Source organism: Echinops telfairi, unplaced genomic scaffold (assembly GCF_000313985.2).
Source record: "Echinops telfairi isolate 266 unplaced genomic scaffold, ASM31398v2 ScPeMD7_443;HRSCAF=831, whole genome shotgun sequence".
Classification (NCBI taxonomy): Eukaryota; Metazoa; Chordata; class Mammalia; order Afrosoricida; family Tenrecidae; genus Echinops; species Echinops telfairi.
In genome coordinates, this window is record NW_022104341.1 from 69411164 (window position 1) to 69432612 (window position 21449).

Sequence of the window (21449 nt, forward strand, 5' to 3'; positions counted from 1 at the left end):
GAATGGCGGTGAGTAGACTAATTAGGGGATCATTGGAAAGACCCAGGTGAGAACTAATGAGGACCTGAACAAGGTAGAAGCAGTAGGAATGGGAAGGCGAGGGCAGGGGGGTTCCAGAAAAAGGAGAGCTTGCATCTCCAGGAGTTGGCAATTGAATAGAGAAGTGGAGGGTGCCAGCAGGAAGGGTCCGAGACAACGCTAAGGCTTCCCACCTGGTTAACCACAGAGACTTTGGTGCCATTTACAGCAACTGGGTTGACAGGGACAGAGAAGCAGGGATAGGTGTGGGACCCGGGAGTTTGAAATGCAATTGGGATTACCAAGCAGGTAGTTCAATTGGCCAGGACTCTACAAATAATTAAATGATGGTGAGGTGGGTATGAGTCCGCCTTCCCTTCCCTTGTGGCTGAACGCAGGCTGCATGAACCACTGATTGGACCCCACATGATAATTCAGATGCTGCTATTCTGTTTCTGGAAAGAGAGGTGGGGAGGAAGGAGGGAGTGATTTATATACTGATTCAATAAATACACACTGGAAACCAAATCCTATGGGTAGATATGTTGTGTTCAGAGACTAAATCTTGTTTGCTTCACCTCATGTGTGGTAAAACTCCTGCCAGAAGTCAGAAATTTTGGAGGGAAAAAAATAGTAAAACACTGTGAATTTACCAGGGAAGAATAAGCAAAACAAGGTATGAAATAGATTTCTCTTTCAATACTTTTTATTTTTTTTAAAAGCTTATCAATATATTGAGATAAAACATATAAATGAGGTTGGATATTGATATACCCTCCACTTGTTTGTTTTTCTTTCTTTGGTTTCTTTTTTTGTTTGTTTGTTTTCCTGTTTTTTTTTTGTTTTCAATTTTTTTAATAATTTTTTTAAAACATTTTATTAGGGACTCATACAACTTTTATTGCAATCCATTCACACATCAATTGTGTAAAGCGCATTTGTACATCATTCTCAAAACATTTTCTCTCCACTTAAACCCCCGACATTAGGTCCTAATTTTCCCCTCCCTCCCCGCTCCCCTCTCTCTTATGAGCCCTTGATAGTTTATAAATTGGTATTTTGTCATATCTTGCCCTGCCCGACGTCTCCCTTCACCCACTTTTCAGTTGTCTGTCCCCCAGGGAGGAGGTCACATATAGTTCCTTGTAATCGGTTCCCTCTTTCCTACCCATTCTCCCTTTACCCTCCCTGTCTCACCACTCACACCACTGGTCCTGTAGGGCTCATCCGTCCTGGATTCCCTGTATTTTCAGTTCCTATCTGTACCAGTGTACAACCTCTGGTCTAGCCAGACTTGCAAGGTCAAATTCAAGTCATGGTAGTGGGAGCGGGGAGGAAACATTTAGGAACTGGAGGAAAGTTGTATTTTCCATCGTTGTCATATCGCACCCTGACTGGCTCATCTCCTCCCTGAGACCCCTCTGCAAGGGGATCTAACCATTCAGCAGTCCTGCTGGGCTTCAGAGGACACTGCCCAACAACAGGAAGGGCTGCCCAAGCATAGAAGCTAACTAGCCTGAAAGTGCAGTGAGATTGCTCCCAAACTTACTTCTCAGAATGGAAGAGGAAGTTGTTTAGGTTAACTATGTTGTCATCTCTAAAGTAAAATTACTGAAATCAGGGTATTTCCTTGAAGAAATCTGTAGTTGCAAGAATTAGGAAAGGACGTTATGAGTGTTTGAATATTTGTGTTATGACAATGTCTCACACCAACCCACCCCAACTTCTGTAAGGTCACGCCCAAACCATCTCTGACCACAGAACCTTCTCAAGTAGAATCAGTCCTTGTTCTAGAATCACAAAACCAGTTTTATCAAATGGTCCTGAATCTAGAGGCAGGTTGGAATCCTGGCTCTGGGACTGACTATTTGATTGACGTCAGGCAAAGTTCTTCATTTCTGTGAGACTCAGTTTTCTCAAGTGCTACTCTGAGAACTGAATTAGCAAAAGAGCAAGAGGCATCCCTAGATGGAGCAAACAGCTCACAGCCTAAAGTGTTACCTGAAAGATGGATGATGGGGCGGGTGTCCCCAGAAGCAATGTCTTTCCAACACACCCGGTGATGCAGTGGCTAAGTGGAGAGCTGCCAACAGAAAGGAAGGTGCTGGGAACGCAACAGAGACCCCACGGAAGGAGAGACTCAGCCATCTGGGCCTGCAAAGACTAGACCCTAGAAACCCTCACGGGGTGGTTCTAGTTCCATCTGGGCCACTGCACGTTGAAAGTGACATGAGAGCACATACATGTTCACATTTTTTCTATAAATCTAAGACTATTCTAAAATGTAAAAGTGTGTGTTGGAAAGATAGTAAGTACCCAGAATTTCCATATGTAGTTTTTCCCCCCGTTATTCCCATTTTTCTCATGATTAGCCTATGGTTTTGAGTTTGGGGAGGAAGACCATAAAAGTAAAATGCCAAATAAATAAAAAAAATATATTTTAAGTAAAGTGTCATTTTCATCATGTTACTATATCACAGATGCATAATAGCCACATGGTTATGATTGCTGATGTTGACCTTGGTTACCCCACAATGAAGTTACTCCTTTTCAAACTCATAGAGACCCTGCAGGGTCTCCCCACAGAGCTGCTCCACGCAGTGCTCGAGGGTTTGATGCTTCGCAGGAAAGATCACAGGTCTTGTCTCCCATGGAGCCGCTTGGAGTCTTTGGAAGGGAAAGCCTACACTTATGGAGTGTGGAATTGTGCACCACATCTTTGAGATCAAAGTAGCTACATGAATTACTCGGGGTGTTTTTTTCTGCACAGGAGATTTAACTATTTACTTAGGCTTGTTTATGTATTTAGTAATTTATTTATATTAGTAGGGACTCATGGATATTTACTTTGTACTTTGGGTTATATTCCAATCCTACTTAATTTACTTTGCTGCTCAAATTATTGCCATTTTGAATATTTGACTATTCCCATTGACATTTGTGTCCCTTTAATATAACCCATTAGTGTGTGTGTGTGTGTGTGTTCTTTTGTTTCAGTACTTCCTTACTTTAAGATGCTTCACCATAAGATTCTTCAAGGTCATTTTATACATTGCCTACTTTAGTCTGAGAAATCAGTCATTTATACAAAGAATCCTAGATTATTGTTGTTGTTGTCGTTGTTAGGTAACCGAGTTGACTCCGGCCCGTAAGACTCTATGCACCACAGAATGAAACACTGCACAACCCCTTACTTTCAGAGTACACCAGCGGGCATTAAAACTCATTATGCAATCCGTAGACCGTGTGTATGATTTGGTGCCTCTAAGTAAGCAACTATTTAGCGCCTCCTCTGGGTTCTCTGAGCTGCAGATTTCTGGACACATTAAGATACTGGCTACTTACTAAGTGATTCCTTGCTCTGTGTAGAGTCATGAGATATGTGGTTCTAAGCCATTTGTATGCATTCACACATTTTTACCCTCTACAATGCTGTGAGGTGTAGATACTATTCCTACTATATTTTAATAGATGACTGTGTCAGGCTCACCCTGGTGCTCTGAGGCTCAGTTTTTAGTAAGAAAATAGATCAGTAGAAGATACCATCAACCAGCCAACCAGCCGGCCAACCAGCTAATTATCATGGAGATGGTCCCATGTGTGTCAGTATAGAACTGAGCTCCATACATTGTAAACAACTGTTTAGGATTTTTGTTTTTTGAAGTTAGAGACCTTTTTCAAGACCCTTTTTAGTTAACAGCCTCATATGTTACCAAAAGCAAGAAAGTGCGGCACCAAATTCATGAGTGATTTTAGAGAGTGCATCTGAGATGAGGTGACACCAAATTCAGTTCTAGTGAATTAAAGCAAATATTGGATTTGTTTAGTTCCAATCCAGGAAGAAGATCTAAAATTAAAGCACCAAGAGATGAAATAGCTTCATGCAAGAAAACTAGTAATCAACCAGAGATAGCTGAGAACAAGGAGGGCAAGACGCTCCATCTCAGAGTGCTATGTGTTCTGCTAGTTTGGCCTGACTTGTAAGACAGGAAAAGGCAGTGGCATGGTAAAGATTGTAGTTATAGGCAGATTTTGGCTCAATGTAGATGACAAATGGGAGTTGTTAGATAAGAAGCAAAAAGACCAGTTATGAGGTCTAAGTGAGACTCTAGGACCCTGGTGGTTTAGGTTTGGGGCTGCTGACCTAAAGATTGGTGATTCAAGCCCATGAGCTTGTACTTTGGAGAAAGACATGGCTGGCGGCTCCCAAAAAGAATTGCGGTGTCTGTAGTGTGGGAATTGTGACTGATCTGACCCCACTACACCAAGGCAATACACTAAGGGCACACAACAGAACAGCAAGGGGAACAGAGCAAGGAAGTCCCAAGGGAGTACCAAAAATAGACTATGGGGCCAAGGCATGGCACCCCATCAGACTCAACCAGAAATACTCCTAAAGGTCAACAAATACACCTTGAACTATTTACAGGATTGTCTTTTTTTTTTTTGTCATTGTTGTTTTGTTTGCTTTTGTTTCTTTGTTTTGCTCTGTCTTGTTTTTGTGCAAATTACTATTTCTGCAGGTCTATCTAGATAAGATAGGTTGGATAAACAATCTGGAGGAAAAAACAACAGGAGCGATGTTTCCAGGGGGATATGGGAGGGGGGGAGCTGGGGGAAAGGAAGTGGTGTTAACAAACCCAGGGACAAGGGAACAAGTGATCCAAAATCAGTGGCAAGGAAGGTGTAAGAGGCCTGGTGGGGCTTGATCAAGGGCAAGGTAATCGAGAGGAATTAGTGACACCCAAATGAAAGCTGAGCATGATAGAGGGACAAGAGGAAAGTAAAAGGAAATAGAGGAAAGAACTAGGAGGCAACGGGCATTTATAGAGCTCTAAGTAAAGGGATGTATATATGTAAATATGTTTATATATGAAGATGGGGAAATAGATCTATGTGCATATATTTATAGGTGTGTTAGTCTGGGTAGACTAGAGAAACAAATCCATGGACACATATATGTACATAAGAAAGAGATTCATAAACAAGAGCAATTGAACATTTAGAAAACATCCCAGCCCAGTGATATTAGCTCAAATGTCTGATACCAATCTATAAAGTCCTCTTCAGACTCATGAAACACATGAATGACGCCGAATATAAAAGATCACAGGCCAGTGGGTAGAAAGTCTTTGGATCCAGTGGCATTGGAAACATCTAAGGCCTGGCAGGGGTCTCTGCATAGCTTCCCAGGACTGCATTGGGGTGGGTCCATGTGTCTTGTCAGCTGCTATGTCTGCCAGGGTGTGGCAGAGAGAGAGAGTGTCTCTGGCCTCCAAGGAGGAAATACCGGACTTTCCCAGAGTTCTCAGAAGAAGGTCATGCCCACAGAGAGGCCTCATTGACTATGACCTGATTAACAGGCTAGACTCCACCCCTACACTCTTAATCCTCAAATTGACAGATGATCATATATCTACCACAATGGATTTAGTATTAAGGTAGTAGATGGACATTGAGCCTCCACTCAAGTACTCCCTCAGTGCAAGAACACTTTGTTCTATTTAAACTGGCATTCCATGATGCTCACCTTCCCGACATGATCACTGAAGACGGTGTCAAAGGGATCAGGTATCAGGCATCAAAGAACAAAATATTATATCAATGTGAATGAGGGGGAGTGCAGAGTGGGTACCCAAAGTCCATCTGTAGGCATCTGGACATCCCCTTACAGAAGGGTCAGGGGGAGGATATGAGCCAGTCAGGGTGCAGTATAGCAATGATGAAACATACCACTTTCCTCTAGTTCTTAAATGCTTCCTCCCACCAATTATCATGATCCCAATTCTACCTTACAAATCTGGCTAGACTACAGGATGTACAATGGTACAGATAGGAACTGGAAACACAGGGAATCCAGGACAGATGATCCCTTCAGGACCAGTGGTGAGAGTGACGATGCCAGGAGGGTGGAGGGGAGGTGGGGTAAAAAGGGGGAACCGATGACAAGGATCTACATATAACCCCCTTTCTGGGGGATGGACAACAGAAAAGTGGATGAAGGGAGACATCGGACAGTGTAAGACATGAAAAATAATAATAATTTATAAATTATCAAGGGTCCATGAGAGAGGGGATGTGGGGAGAGAGGGGGAAAATGAGGAGCTGATAACAAGGGCTCAGTGGAAAGCAAATGTTTTGAGACTGATGAGGGCAGAAAATGTGCAAATGTGCTTGACATGTATGGATGTATGAATTGTGATAAGACCTGTTCAAGCCCGCAATAAAATGATTTTTTTAGATAATAAGAAGAATTACAGTGCCTGAAACCCTGTATAAAATCCTGTGAGTCAAAATGGACTCCAGGGCAGTGTTTGTGTTTTGTTTGTTTTTGTTTTTTAAATCAAGGAAGTGACATTTCAGCTTAGAGAAGTGAGTGTGTATTAATTAGCAGGATTGGGAGACTGAGAATCAACATAAGTCTTCCCTTTCTTTCAAGAATGTAGTCTGAGTTCTGAATCAATAAAAGAAGGAATTTAAGACAACTGTTCCAAGGAAAAGTTCATTAATTTAACTGGTGCTTCCTGTGTTATGAATTTTGGGAACCTGAATTTGGCAGAGAATAGGAATCTTAGCATTTATATATATCTCACCATGGCAGTATTATTTTGCAATAATATTTAAATGCCATTATTATTCAAGTACATGTTAGTTTTGGAATCAAGAAAAACAAGGTTGAATTCTACCTCCTCTACTTAGCTAAATGATCTGCTGGATTCTCTCTTAGTTTATTAATCTGTAACTCAGGATATTAAGTGTCACAGTCCCTGAAGCCCACAGAGGCAGGTCTACCTTGTCCTGAAGGTGTGCTATGAGTCAGCATTGACTCAAAGGGAGTGAATTTGGTTTTGTAATTTTTTTGCTTCTGAAGGTTGTTATAAAATAAGAGTTAATGCATGAATGTTCTTGACATATAGCCATATGCTACCTATGAGTGCTAGTTTAGATTTGTTCAGCTTTGTTGTTTATCTTCCCCTAAATTTCATTTGCTTTTACAGCTATCATTTAAGAGTAAATTTTAGCATTCCTTATTTACAGAAAGGAACTTAAAGACCAAGAAGTAGTAGGATTTACTTAAAATTAAAGAGTCCCTGGGACAGGTTTTCTGACCCACAAACCAGTACTCTCTCTTTTATATTCTGATCAGAAAGAAACAAGTGCAAGATAAAGTCGGTCCTTGATTAATTACTTTGTTTATTCATCTGACAAATAAGTATTGAAAATGGTATTCTATGGCAAGCACCATATAAGATAGTTAAGGTTTTTTGTGCCAACCTGGCCGATAAACACATGTGGGATTAATTGAAGGGTAGAGAGATAAATGGCTCGGTGAGCCTCGCCTTTCTAGTTCTTGGGTCCCTGGCTCTCTGTTGGTCGGACCAGGGTGCAGCTACCTTAGCCAGTTTCCTGCTTCAGCTAGCAAGGCTGACTTCCTGTGAGCCATCGCTAAGGAGAAGCCACATGGACCTATCCCTATGCAGTCCTGGGTGCTGGAGCAGCCATGTGGAGGCCACTGCCAGCGCTGAGATGCTTACATGCTCACTGATTCTGCTTTCCTCCTGAAGTCAGCGTCATTGAGTGTGTTTTGTGAGATGGAGGAGGACTTTGTAGATTGGTGTCGGACATATGGGCTTGAACAGCACTGGGTTGGGATGCTTTCTTAATGTACATTTACCCTTTATATAAAACTCTCTCTTATACATATGAGTTTTTGAGCATTTGTTTCCTTAGTTTACCCACACTAACACAACCATATATAATGATCAAGGCATAACAGGAAACAGATAGGTAATTTTTCTGCCTCAAGAACTTGACATTTTCATTGAAGAACTACACAAAAAAGAAATCAAAGACATCGTATCATGGAATGGTACCTGTCAGAAAAATTCGTTAAGCTGGGTAGGGCCTAATCTACAGCATGTTCTTTGGTGGCCCTGCTACAACTATTTTGCCTAGATTGCGTTTCTCACAGTTTACTCTCTCACCATAGTGGTCTTCTTGTACGACTTTCTAGAATCCACTGGGGCTACGCAAGAGGAGAGCCATGAAGGTATGAAATGAAGTGGAGTAGTGCACACATGGCAAGATCCCTTTCTTAAGACACGAACAACAGCCCTGCCTCAAGTTGAGGCCCAATGGTTTAAAATTCACTTATGCTTGTTGACTTGGTTGAAGGGTGGGGGATTAAATACCATTTTGTTTAAAACCACTAAGGGAGGGGAACAAGTTAAAAGACATAAATGGTCCTACCATTAATAGCATTTGGAATGGTTTTGTGCCTCGCCTCTGCTGTTTTCTCTGCATATAGCTATCACTTAATTAGGACCCATTATGAACAGCAATTTTCATACTGCTTCTCACTAGCTACTCAAGCTCCCTGCCTTGTCACCACAAGCTCCCTGCATATCTAATTCACAATATGTGTGTTGTATTCCATCATGTGAATACCCTGAAATCCACAGAACCATTCTGTTCCGTTTAACCTTCGGGTTGTTTTCAATTCTTTCGTGTACTAAGTCTGTTGCTGTGTGAACTCATCCCCAAACTTAAAGCAATAATTGTGTATCATTTCTCGTGGTTCTGTTGGGTGATTGAATAGTCTCTGCTTCCTTAACCCACTCACGCGGTTGGTTTCCACTGAAGGCTCAGGTTAGCGGGAAGATTCAGTATGGCCTCCTTCCCTGTCTGAACTTGACACTGGTTGAACAATAGGGTGTTTCTATTCTCCACTGTGAACCTTTCCTCTTCCTGGAAACTAGACTAGCTTTTTCACACAGAGGGTGTAGGGCAGCATCCCAAGAGGGAAGAGAAATCCCCCACACCTCCTAAGGCTTAGGACCTAGCATTAGTTTAACAATGCTTCTATTGCCTTCTGACAGTCCAAACAAGAACGGCCGGATCTTGAGGGGTTTTACTGTCGGATTGCACGAGGCATGCCTGGCAATAGGAAAGGACTTTTGCATTGCTATGCAATATACTGCAATGAGAATTTTTTCAAATGATGTTATTGGGGCTCATACAACTCTTATCACAACCCATACATATACTCATTGTGTCAAGCACATTTGTACATATGTTGTCATCATCGTTTTCGAAGCATTTTCTTTCTACTTGAGCTCTTGCTATCAGCTCTTCTTTTATTCTCCTCCCTCCCTCCCTCCCTCCCTCATGAACCCTTGATAATTTATAAATTATTATATTGTCATGTCTTGCTCTGTCCGATGTCTCCCTTAAACCAAGCTTTATATTTTTTAAAGGAAACATCATTTCCTCTGAGCCAACCTCAGAATTTGATTTATGAAATCAAAGTTTGTGGTGCATTTTTAAGGCTCTAGATTCAAAGACTCTTGATTTCCACAAAGTCTGCTTAGATGACCCCACAGCATCTCTCCTTTCTAAGAGAAAATTCAATTGGCCAAGTTCAAATGACAAAAGTTCATTATAATGCAATGATAACATTAAAGGCATTTTTTTCTGAAAGGAAAGAAGCAGCTCAGTAGCAAAGATTTCAGTTTTTCTAGGTTTGATTAGGAATACTATTCCCCTTGGCAAAAATGAAACCATGAGCGAGGAGCTGGAGGCCGACCAGATTTCAGATCCATCCACCAAACAAATCCCTTGTGATTTGAATGTATGAATTTGTTGAGACTTCCTGATGGCTAACAATATGCCTTCATGTGAGCAATGACAAAAAACTAATAGCTGGGCCCGGTATTAAAAAAAGGCCTCTTTTTCATGTAATTGAATTCTTCAATCTTGCACTGCATTCATTGAGAAGAACTCTTGGGATGAATTTCTTTGAAATCTTTGCTACTGATTTTATTTTCTGATATGTTGACCTTCTTCATCTTGAGACATGTGGCAAGATTGGCAGGCTTCGTTTTCTGTGCATCAGATACAGCGAAAGCTGTGTTAAGCCTCCTGCCGCAGAAATTTATTCAGTGTGGATGCTAATGAAGAATTTTAAAGCGATCTACTCTGGTTCATTTCTCTTTTTCTCATTTCTCTGCAAGGGGAAGAAATAGCATCTCCTTAGCAAAGCATCTCCTTAGCAAAAAGAACTAAAAAAATAATGACCACATCTCTCATTCAGAACTTCGTCCGCTTTTCAGCTCACTCTGTTTGTTCTATTTTAGGAAGCCAGCTATAAATCTGTATCAAAGAGGGTGGTGATTATTATTTTTATTATTAGAGATGGGATGGATAAATATCTCGCTGGTAATTGCCCTGTCTAAGTGTCTTGCACATGCATCAATTTTTATAATGCATTTATTTGCCAGTTAGCAGACGACCTCAGTGTGAAAAACACTGTACTAGGCACGGGCAATGTACTTAGGGTGTGAGTTAGGTATGACCCTGTCCTTCAGAGGAGCTTACAGCCAAGAATGATGGGTGAAAGGACACCACCAGATGGACCCAGATAATTCAGACATAAAATTCCCAACATCACACCCGAAAAAGTACATGAAACAAAAATGAAAGAAGAACCATCTTCCACTTAACTGGTGAATAGAATGAGAAATACCTTCTTCATTTAACATAATATCTGCAAGTTGAACTAAAAACACAAACAAGGCTTTCCTTCATTTCATAATGTGTTTGCCAAAATCTTTAACTCCCTCTTCTCTCTGGTTGTTTTTTTTAAATCATGTCCCTCTGGATAAAGAAAACGCCAGCCTGGGCTGTGTCTAACCAACCTCTGGAGTCTGCTCTTACACAGCTGGCTGTAGAGCCACCCCCGAGAAGACTGGCCGGACTGCCATCTCTGGAAGAACCACAACCAGTCATGGCTCCCTGGTCAACCCGTTGTCTCATTTGCTACAGTATTTCCAACTTTCTTCATTTCCCTCGAACCTTCAGCTTCCTATCAAAACACCTCTCTCCCCCAGCTCTAACTAACAGGACTTGACACACAAAATAAATACATGAAATGAGAACTCCCTGACTGACCTCCTACTAAATATACAAACCGACCCTCTTTCTCCACAAGCACTTTCACCCTCTTTCTCTCCTTTAAAACAGAGGAGGGTGGCCCTAGTTTCTTTGCCATGGCTAGTTTTTTCTTTCTTTTTCGAAACTAGGCTTTGAAACATGGTATTTCTTATATTAACTGGAATTTTAGCTCTTCATTCTCCTTTATAACTGGTTACCCTTCTCAATTTCTCCATCCCATCATTGTTTAATATGCTCAAGTCTCTTTTGTCTTGAAACCTATAACCTAGATATCCTACATCCCCCATCACCTATTGCCATGAGCTACACTTCTTGAAAGCTATTGGACTACACATCTTGTTGTTCCCATGGTAAACCTTGCTATTCTCCCTTGGACCTCTTCCACTCGGTTTCTTTTTCTTTTTTTAAATTCTTTATGTGATAAACAAGAAATGGGGGCTCAGATATAGCTCATGATCCTTCCAGGTGTAAAATTCATTTTTTATGAATGCAGCTTGAAATTCAGAACTGAGCTAAAGATGCTAGTGACTGTGATTTTATGCGTCATCCCCCATCCCCTTCAAAGTCTATTTCCATGTTTGAAAACAGAAGTGTGTCCTTCCAGGATGGGTATGACAATCAAAAGATGTGGTAGATCATGATATGGATAAACCTGGAAACCATTATGCTGAGTGAAGTCAGTCAGTCACAAAAGGGCAAATATGGTGTGAATTCACTATGATGCGGATAAAAACCAAGACAAAGGCAGGTCACCAAAGCAACAAGATCGTGTGCCTACATACTTTACTATAAGCTCTGTCTGACCCCCTTATTTGAAAACCTTATAAACCACCTCACAAGAGAGGACCTCATTCCAGATGGAGTCCGTTTCCCAGGTGGAAACCTTGCAGTATAGCAAGTCATCCCTAATCAATGGATGCCCCCCCAGGAGTAATCAGTGAACCTTCTTGAGAACCCTGATCAAGAGGGGATAGGCACCTGTCTGTGAGGAGAAGGTGATTTCACCCCACCATTTAGAAAAATGCGTGACATCACTTATATAGACCCCAACGGGGAAACACACTTGTTACTGTTCATAACTATTCCATTTTGACCTAATTCCTAACCAGCCCCAAGTAACCCAGGCAGTATGCTATAGACAACAAGGACATTAGACTCTGTCTTTTCGTGGTGCCCAACTCCCTTGATAGACCACACCAGGAAGACCCAAATTGGAAACCCCACTAAGTGAAGTGGACCTTCCCTTAAACTCACTTGTAACAGAATGAAGAGATTGAAATACTCCCTGGAACTTAAACCTGAAGGTTAGGGAACTGGTGGTCATTGGACTGGTTTGATTCGGCCTTGTAGGTCCCAATAAGGGTGCCCAATGAATGGTGACCCAGGACCAACATATATTTGCTGTTTTCATGCTCTCTCTGCATGTTTGTGGTATGTGTTAGTTACATGCCTTTGTCAATGAGTGGTACTGCCATATCCCCAAGCCTCATGGCTTATATAACTAGAGTCCAGTCACCCACATTTCAAAACTATATCAAGTGAACAATTCATTTAGAGTCTAATAGGATGTCTTGCATCTGTATAAATTCCTTTTCTTGGCACTGCTTTAAATTCCATACAATTGACTAAAATAATGTTACTGTCAACAGAACTACCTTATGCCCCATTGAGTTGATTTAAGATGCATTCCAATAAAACAATAATATTGTCTCTAACATGAACCAGAGAACATATATCAACCATAGATATGGATTTTGAGCTCTCACTTGATTGTAGCCCTAATATGAGAGCAATTAGTTCTTGTGACATGACCCTTCTTGATATTCACCCTCATGAGGAAATAACGTGTGGTGCATAAATCAGATGGTGCCCAGATATTAGAAAGGAAAACAAAACAAAAAACCTCTGGGATCTTAAAAGTTTGTCTCAAAATATGCTGCCATCGATATGAGGAGTCAGAAAGAGCCCTGGTGCTATAGTTGTTGCATGTTGGAATGAGAATCCACAAGGTCAGTAATTTGAAACCACTCCCCAGGAGAAAGTCAAGGCCTTCTACTGCCTTGAAGGACTACAGGCTTGGAAACCCAAAGGGACCATTCTACCCTGTCCTATAGGGTTACTCTATGGAGTGAGTTTTGTTCCAGAAGTGAGAAGTCAGTTAAGTCCACACAGAAGAAGCAGTCTGTGTGAACCAAGGATGGTAAATAATAAAATCCAAATTAGAGAAGGGAATGGTACCAGAGTCTAAATTCTAAACACCTGATTTTTTTTTAATGCCATGGATGACAGTCAAAGGCAAAATTCCATTTACAGGTTCACTACATGACCTGGGTCTCCTGTGAATCCCAGTGACTATGGTCTAGGAATGTGAATAGCCTTAAAAGAACAGTGTAAAGTAGATTTTTAGCAGCCCTTGCTAGGCTAGTGTGTTAGTCCGGGTAGACTAAAGAAATAAATTCAAACACTTATATATGTATAAGAGAGAATTTTGTATAAACGGTAATTGTACATTAAGAAAGCATCCCAACCCAGTCCAGTCCAAGTCCATAAGTCTGATACTAGCCCATATGTCCAATACCAATCTATAAAGTCTTCTTCAGACTCACAAAACACATGCAATGATGCCAAATGCAAGATGATCACAGGCCAGTGGGTAGAAAGTCTTTGGATCCAGTGGCGGGGTAAGCATCTCAGCGCTGGCAGGGTTCTCCATGGGGCTTCTCCAGCTTCCAGGGCTGCATCGGGGTAGGTCCCTATGACTTTGCTTCAGGGATGTCTCACAGGAAGTGAGCAGGGAGAGCGAAGTGTCTCCCCTGCTTCCAAGGAGGAAGTACCGGCTTTCCCAGAATCCTCAGGGAAAGGTTGTGCTCTCACAGGGTCTCATTGGCTATCTCCGGATTGACAGGTTAGCCTCCATCCCTACACTCATAATCCTCAAATTGAAACCAGATTAGGTGCCTACCACAGCTAGAATGTGACATCTTGTCATTAGAGCTCCTAGTAGACATTGTGAATGTATTCTGGTTTTTCATCGTCCCTGCTTTCTTTCAGATGGAGGGTTTCCTCTGTTGTATTTGGTCATTGTCACTAGGCCCTTCTTTGGTTTGTTGGATTTATTTTGTACGTCTTTCTGTCTAGGGAAGTCGGTATGGAAGGCTCTATGAAGACAGACTGGAGCAATAATTGCCTTGGAACACAGAAGGGGAAGCTGGGGAAACGGGGAGGCAGCAGCCGTAGGAACAGAAAGGAAGAGAGTGTTCCCAAGCTGATTGTGGTGATGCTTCACAGCCCTTCTTGCTAGGATTAAGCTATTGAATTATGTGATCTCTTAGTCAAGCTCAGTAAAACTACTAAAGAAAGAGATTGAGTGGCCTCGAAAGCTGTTGTAAATTGTAACGAGCTTTATAAACCTAAAGTAATCACGTATTGAGAAGTTAGAGTATAAGAGGGGCAATCGTAGGTGTTGTCTAGGTTATTTCATCTTCACACCAACCTTGGGAGGTAGATCCTCATATTTAACTGAGACCAAGAGATAGTAACTATTTCAAGTTCCATCAAATAGTTAAATGGAAGATCAGACTAAACCAATCTGGTTGGGTTCCTCAATAGAAGTCAACATCTATATACGTCACTATTGGGATGGGGTTTCCCTATACTCACATATGTAGACCCTGACAGGCGAGATGAAATTCAGACCATGGGTATTGTGAACATAAGAGAATACTTAATAATATTTGTAGTTCCGTGAATAATACTGCTGGAACATAATCTACGTCATAATGGTGTGTTTATCTTCTTATGAAACTGAGAAAAGTATTGTAGGCCCGAGAGTCCATCGTGGGATGGCAGTCATCCCTTCTTTTATCTGTTCCCTCGTCTATTTAAGACCTACTATGGGTCAGGTGCCATTCTCACTACTGTCAATGGGACAGGAAGGAAGACGTTTCCCTTGACCTAGAGGGCCTATGGCTTTTGAAAGCAGTGTGGAGATAACAAGGGCATTGCATCTGGGCGTATGGTGTAAGCAGAACCACTTACACTGTTCAGTGGGAACAGAGGGGAGGAATGCATAAACCAGACAGGACCTTGTCTAGGAACTCAGATATGGACTCATGGGTTTTAAAGAGAACGGAGCTACTACCGCTCTTGCTTGGGATCCTATATAGTATTTCATAAACTCTACCATGCATAATTTTCCATTTTATAACATCTAGGAAATGGGATGCATCTTACACTTGCTGGTGTTTTATAATCACTGTGGGCTGGCAGGCCGTCATCATTTCCTCTCTTCCACATTTGGTTCGATCTGCTCACAGCACCATACCTCCAACCGAGTTAGGCACATAGCTGTTACTGAATGTGCTGATTGACAGCTGACGGGTCTTCGACAAGATTACACTGTGATTCAGCTTTAAAACCAAAAGGTATTTGTACTGAAGGAAGCGCAGAAACAGAGCAGCATGATAGAGAATACAAATCCATCTTGTGAGAGCTTTCTCACTAAGTATAAAATAAAAATTCAAAATGGCAAGAAAGTATGGTCATAACTTTTAATTGACAGCATCTATGTTTTCCCCACTAGTGGTGCATAAAACAATAGTACATCCTAAGCCAATGCCTCTTGGATGAGTGATATGTGGGATTTCAATGAATCCAGACAATCCTTGTACTTTCAAGATCCATTTGACTCCCGTTTTGCTTTGGGTCCAGTTTATATAATCCAAATCTGTATTTAGGCAATCATACTGTCCATCCCATCCCTATGCAACTGATTCTTTGGGCCTCCACTTAAGCTTTACACTATTGTTTGTGTGTTTGGTTCTGTTTGTTTATTTGTTTGTCCATTTCTGGTGAGATGGCCTTGCGTTAAAATCGGCTCCATGTTGCAGGCAGTTGAGAATGACTCATATGACAATTCCGTGACCCTGTGCATTCACCACAGCTCGTGTCATCCCTGTTGATGCTTCCTGGTCACCCAAGGATGATCTGATTATCTAAGTGTGTTATGTTTAAGGAATTTCACAGCTGAAGCGAGGTACAGAATGACCTACTCGAAAACAAGAGCGATTAACAAGTTTGGAGCAGAGCCAGGCTTGAGAACAAGGTTGTTATTGGCATGATTTTAATCATGATAGACAATTAGCCAAGCTTAATTATATTGAGACGGAAAACGAGAATGAGTGGCAGTAATGAATTTCTCCTGGAACTCTCCTGTGTCTTCCGCACACACTGGCTGACCTATAAAGGGTGTAAGATGATAAGAGATGTTTGCCCACATATACAGCTGTGTTTACCTCCAGGAGCAGCCGGTGTGGGAACAGGGCCGGAGGACTTCCCTTTCTGTGGGGCCTCATCTCAGGGCCCAAATGGGACTCTCCGGATTCCAGCTGCATTTTTGCTTCAGGACGGCGATGCAGAAGAGAAGAAACATATTTGAGCTGAACTTGGGCACATTAAATGTTAATGTGATTATGTAGCTGGGGATTCTTTAAATGTCGCCCATGGCTGAAGTATCACTGTGGTTTTGCGTTAGCACTTTTCAGTGTTAGAAAGGCTTGCTATGTTTCCTGACTGCATCAAGCCCAAATAGAACATCTGAAACTTCAATAGAATCCAAAAGTGATTAGAGTGTAAAGGAGGTTTTTTTATTACAATTTGACACTGCTCGCCCCTAGGTTTAGAAATGGAATTTGAAAGAAAACTCTCTTTAAGCCTCTAGTCTCTTTTTTCCATTATGGATTTTAATTGACTTATTCTAATTGAGACATAGAAGAAAAAACTGTTCCAGCGCACAATTGAAATCTCTTTTGTTCAAACAGTCTATATAGTTCTTTAAAGTTCACAGATTCTATTGATATCTAATCCTTACTCTACACACACATGCTCCTGAGAACAAATGATTTTATTTTTAAGATGAAGAAGCTGAGATTTAAGGTTTGGGACTTATCAAAGTCGAATAGCAGATACATACCTAAATCTTCTGATTCCAAGACGAGATTCTTGCCAAGGATAAAACTAGAGGGGGCTGAAAGATGCGTGTTTTTAAGGCAAGGTTTGGTATTGGCCTTTCTAGTGTTAGGGGCCTCTTGGGGGATGAGTACAGGCAGGGTGTGTGTCTAAGCTGTGATTACGGAGAAATCGCAGCCTTCCTCCCTTCCCTCCTCTCTTTTTCCTTCCAATGACTACATTTATTACTTCCTACACTTAAAAGTAGAGTCCTTGGTATGGGGAATGCATAGGAAACTATGATGAACAATTTGATACCTGCCCTCCACTCAGTGCCCACTCTTTCTCAATGGTCTGCTTGGGTGGAAGACAACAGCTGAACATGTGCTGTGAGTGTGGGAAGTGCTGGTGCCATGTGAACAAATAGAAGACTTTTTACCCCAACTGAAGAACCAATCGGGTGGTTAGAGAAGACTTTATGATTGACAGGTAGAATATGCCTGAATGGGATCCGAAAAGAATTAGAATTGGAATTTGTCCAAGGAATGTCAGAGGATTTAGTGGGATATCGTTGGTATCATTTCATGCAGAGAGAGGTACAAATGCAGAAACATAGATGTCAAGAAAGCGTGATATGGGCAAGGAGATACAAAAGGACCTTTCTCCCTGGTGCCCTGCGGTCAAAGATATGGAGCCACACTAGCCGTTTGCTCTTCTTCCTCCCAGCCAGTGAGAGTTCCTCATCTATTTGGGTCAAGGTCATTTGCAAGCCTGCTTCACTACCCTGGGCTCCAGAATTGTGCTGTTGAAGATGGTGGCTATGACAATTTAAATTAGACTATAAACTCAATAAAATGAAAAATGCAGTTCTGTGATTGAAGGAGCCATTTTTCAAGGGTGGTTAAAGACAGTCCACGTATGCCTAGTGACTCCTGTTCTGGTCAGCATAATCTTGTTCTCAAGTTTACAAAGCGTTTGCCTGCCCCCGGGCCAAATCCTACCTTTTTTATTCGTTTTCCCAGTTTGTGGAAAATGCAATTACAACTTGAAGAGCTGAAAAACTTGCTGATGGCTTCATACTGGTACTTAGTGATTCTTTTTTTTTGGTCGGGGTGTGTGTGTGTGTGTGTGTGTGTGTGTGTTCAAAAAAAAACCAGAAAACCCGCTAGCCAAATTCTTAAAGAGCTGTAACACTGGTACTTGGTGATTCTGTGATAAGTCCCCAGCCCTCTGAGCCCATGTTGAATGCACTCTTTATCCACCCAGAGCCTCCTACTGCCTTCCTTTTGTTTATGCTCAACCTTCAGATGGTTCTCCCTAAAAGATCACATTTCAGCAGACGAGGCACGCGACGCTCTGTCTATTAAGTGCAGGAGAAAGAGGTCCCTTAGACTGATCACCAAGGCCTTTCACAAGTTGGAATAAATGCACTTCCTGGTTTCTTTATTCCTTACATTTTTTCCCCACATACATTCTCTGCTCCAAGGGCAGAATGGACCAGTCACTTTCCAACCACCGATCCTAGGCTACCTGACCTTCCTTTTTGTCTAACAGAATCTCACTTAACACTCAATTTCTAGTTTATGACTCCCCTGCTCTATAAAATCTCCCTTGATGATGCTGGACTGCAAAGATGTTTCTTTGACAAGAAGCCAGGAAGCCCCTCATGGGATACTACAAACGCAGCTCCGCCCCGTGCTTCGACTGTCACCCACGGTGTCTTCTCCTCCTACTCATGAGACCTGGCTGGTGGGCGCATCCTTTAATTTGGTGAGCCTTTGGTTCCAGTAGGGACCCGCCTTTCGAGCTACACACAGCTCTGCTGTTATCACTTGTTAGATCCATTTTATCCACATTTTGCTTGGCTTCAGTTCTACATGCCATATGTCAACCACTGTACTGATATATTTATATGTTGCATATTTTATCAAGAAGTATTTTTGTCTCAATCATGTCAAAGAGGCAACTGAAACACAGCAAGGGCAGGTAAGGTCCAAATTTGCAGGAATGTAAGGTGACAAAACCAGAATTTGAACTCACGTCCATTTGGCTCCAAAGCCCATGTTTTGTTTTGGTGCTTTCTTGTTACAGCTCAGGACCCCTGGTGACAGAGCAATTATGGGTTGGGCTACTAACCGCAAGGTCAGCAGTTAGAAACCACCAGTGGCTCCATGGGAGAAAGGTGGGGCTTTCTACTCCCATAAAGTTACAGTCTCAGAAACCCACAGGGGCAGTTCTGCTTGTCCTGTAGTGTCATTCTAAGTCAGTATCGACTCAATAGCAGTGAGTTGTTGTTGTTGTTGTTATGGTACAAGCCTTCACTGAGCGTGGTTGGGATTGCAGCTTATTATAGTGACTATGGCAAAGTTGTGACCTTCCTCACTGTGAGTACTTGCTAGGTACTTATTACCCTCAACAGATATTGAGTCTATTACATTGTTAGTCCATGACGCTACAAGTTTCAGTTATGTGACCGCTCCACTTGAGTATGACATCAGATTTCTGATAATATGGCGGGACAAAAGGGTCACAATTCAGGGCGCTGGCCTTATTTGTAAATGCCATAACTAACTCTTTGGACACCCTCTAAGTAGCAGTAGCTGTGGAGTTGGACTTTTTGGTATATGAATTATATTTTCCATCAGAAGCTTGGTGACTTCTCCAGTCATTATTAATGGATTCTCTATTCTGTGAACTGAAATTGAAACATGGTTTGGGATATAACACAAGGGTTTAAGAGAAAACAGCCACATTAGAAATGTAGGGGTCAATATTTTTTTAATCCTAGAAAAAAACAAAACAAAAAATCTACTGCCGTTGAGCCAATTCTGGCTCATAGCGACAGAGCAGAACTGCCCCTGTGAGTTTCTGAGACTGGAACTCTTTACAGGAGTGGACAGCCCTATTATATTTTCCCACAGAGAAGCTGGTGGTTTTGAATGGCTGACCTTGTAGTTAGCCACCCAGAGCATAACCACGACACCACCAGGGCTCACCTGTTAATCCTTAAGAACCAAGGGCTCGAGAAGCTCAAGGTTTTCTGTATACTGTAAACATCGTCATAGAGAATGACGGCGTACAAAATTACCATCACTCCATCTCTTCCTAACTCTAGCTAACTGTGTACAGTGAACCCTCATTTATCGTGGTTAATTGGTTCTAGACCCTACCGTGATAAATGAAATTCCACAAAGTAGGATTCCTTATTTGTAAATCAAATATTTTCGTAGTTAGAGCATAGAGGACATGAAAAAACACCATTTAGTCACCATTACACTCGTATTACCCAATTTATGAAACGAAAAAGGGAAAATACAGTAAAACATTTTGGACGTTACAATTATCATTTATTATTTAGTATATTATTTATGGCATCTAGTTTACAGTATTACATATTTCACATACAGTATTATTATACATAGTTCTTACAAATACTGTAATCAATAGCCTATGAAATGACTTAAGGGATGTACTCTACAGGTGGGTCGCCGTCTTTTTCCTCTGAAGGAGCGGGTGTAGGCAGTGGGTGCTGTTACGCAAAAAACCGCTATAGAGTGAAGCCGCGGAAGTTGAAGCACGAAGTGGCGAGGGTTCACTGTATTCCAGGCAGGAGACTCTACAGTAATAGCTTATGAGTCACACTTTCAATTGAGCTGTATTATACACACACACACATACACACAAATATAGTATTTTCACATACTATAACATATATATTATGTGATCCTGCAGCTGTCCGACATGTTGGAGGCTGACCCTGCAGAAGCGGGGCTGCAAGAACCTCGTGAGGGTGGGCGCTCCGGGCATCATGCAGGGCATGGTGCTTAGCTTCAGTGGCCTGCAGTTCAGGGAGAACCACCTGCAGTTCCAGGCCCACCCCAATGTGCCGCTGCATGGCATCCACTACAAGAGCGACCACATCAACCTGGCCGATGCCGAGGGCAAGCCCTGCCTGCATGTGTCCCTGGAGTCCCGAGGGCAGACTGTGCAGGTCTGTGCCTGCGAGGCCAGCTGCCCGGATGAGCCTGTGGAGCTGAGCTCGGCGCCCCAGGACACACCTTCCCTGTCATGGTGACACAGCCCATCACACCGTGTATATATATTAGTATAGATACATATATAGTATACATACACATATATGATGTATACATATATATATGAGTATCAGTTTACTTATATAAATGAACAACTGCGCCATCCCATTGTATTCCGCCATGGTTTCTTGGACTCCCGCAGGCACTGTGGGGAGCACAAAGATCCGTTAGGCATTAGCACCGAAAGTTGAATTTAGACACATGTAATTTGGTCCTAGAGAGACTGTGAGGGTCATGGTTGATGGAGACTTTGGGACCGATGGCTTCTACCGGGAGGAGTGAGGAATTGGGACTGCCTCATCAAAGGGTCCTTCAGTGATCAGCCTGGTTCCTCTTCTCCATTCCAGACAGGGTTAGTTGCAATCCCCCCTCTTTTTTTTTTTTTAATCAATTTATTGGGGCTCATAAAATTCATCACAATACATAGATCAATTGTGT

The 21449-nt window shown here is 42.0% G+C and overlaps 1 protein-coding gene and 1 non-coding gene across 3 annotated transcripts in view; one reads left to right on the forward strand and one right to left on the reverse strand.

The window, feature by feature from the left end:
* The window catches only part of DAB1 (DAB adaptor protein 1), a 1456966-nt gene that overhangs the window by 872479 nt on the left and 563038 nt on the right, over nucleotides 1–21449 (forward strand). The window lies entirely within an intron of this gene.
* LOC115870212 lies at nucleotides 18052–18113 on the reverse strand. Its single transcript, XR_004046583.1, has one exon. It is a non-coding gene; the product is annotated as a U7 small nuclear RNA (small nuclear RNA).